This window comes from Dipodomys ordii, unplaced genomic scaffold, assembly GCF_000151885.1.
Source record: "Dipodomys ordii isolate 6190 unplaced genomic scaffold, Dord_2.0 Scaffold120, whole genome shotgun sequence".
Lineage (NCBI taxonomy): Eukaryota > Metazoa > Chordata > Mammalia > Rodentia > Heteromyidae > Dipodomys > Dipodomys ordii.
The window spans coordinates 4,041,973-4,043,546 of record NW_012267336.1 but is presented as its reverse complement, the minus strand read 5'-3'; positions in this window follow the sequence as shown (position 1 = coordinate 4,043,546).

Sequence of the window (1,574 nt, the reverse complement as noted above, 5' to 3'; positions counted from 1 at the left end):
CGCGCCCCCCGGGGAGGGGGTGGTCCTGGGGACTGCGCTGGCCCCGGAGGAAGAAGGGGAGCGAGGAAAAGGCATGAGTCACAGCCGTGTGTCACTGGGCCGCCTGGCAGCCCCCGGCATCCCTGGAGGTGTGGAGGGCCGCCTCGGGGACCGGGCGCCGGGAGGTGCGCGCAGGCCCGGTCCAGCCCGGCCCGGCCTGCAGGGCGCGCCTCCCGACCGCGCCATCTTCCCGCTTGGGCTTCCTCCTCAGTGCGTGCAACAAGTCTTTGTTGAGCCCCGGCGCGGGGACTCCAGGTCTGGAGGTCTCGGGGTGCGCCGCCGCGGCCCCTGCCCTCGAGGCGCTCCTAGACAACCTGTAGCCCACCTCTTGCCTTTTTTTTTTTCCTTCCTAAGTGACTCCGGAGAAGACTAAAGAGGGACTGCGGGACTCCGAGCCACCATCCAGGTCACTTAATGGCTCCTCCCTGTGGTTTACCTGCGAACCCGCCAATCGCTGGCTCGGCTGGCGGGCTGCACCTTGATCACGGCTCGCCCGCGGCCGTGGATGGGCTTAGAAAACCTTTGGGTTCCCCAGTTTGCACGTTTGGATTCCTCCAGACTAGTGTTTCACTGCTCAGCCACTCGCGGCTGCCGCCGCGAAGCGCGTGCTGACACCTGTCCGCCTTGGGGATCCACGAGCCGTCCATCGGGGCCAGAGGGGGCGGCGTGGAGGCCGCGGCAGCCGCCGACCCGTGCGTGTCTCCTCCCCCTGCGCCCGCGTGGACCCCCACTAGCACCAACGCCCGCCCACTCCCGCACGCCCTGCCGGGGTGGGGGGGGACAGGCCTGCGTGCCCGGAAGGGCCCTGGAGGTGAATTTCCCCGGACTTCCCTCTTGGGAGGAAGCCGCACGAGGGAAGATCCTTCGCGAGCCCGTGAAGCCCCTCCCCGTATTTTCTCCGCGCCCCCCCTTCCCAAATTGAGGAATGGTCCGTCGACTCAGGTCACTGCGCGAGCCTGGCGCTCGCAGACGCGGCTCCAGGCAGCACCCACCCGCGCGGCAGCGGCGGCTGGCGGGCGGCCGCCCTTTTAAATCCCCGGGCTCATTTGCATGGCCCCGCCCCCTGTGACACGACTGGCGCGGGCGGGCCCGTCCCCCCTGCCCCTGGGTCGCTCTTTTTAAGCTCCCCTGAGCCGGGGCTGCGCTCCTCTAATTGGGACTCCGCGCCGGGGCTATTCCTGGCGCTGGCGCGACTCCAAGAAGGCGTGAGTTCGCGGCCGCTCCGGTGGCTTCTCTCTTTCTATCTACATTTCTCTATCTATAATTTAATTAGATTATTTATTGATTGAGGCCGCGCGCGGGCCGTGCCCAGCTTCCTGCCCCTCGCCATCCTCCGGGGGAGGGGAATATTTTTGCCCCCTCCCGCCCCCGCCTGGATGTGACATATAAATGCCCGGCGCGGGCCTGGGCGGCGAGCACGCGGCGGCGGCGGCGGTCTCTGAGCGCCTCTGCCCTCTCTCCCGGTTTCAGATCCGCATTTGCTACCAGCGGCGGCGGCGGAGCCAGGCCGGTCCTCAGCGCCCAGCACCGTCGCT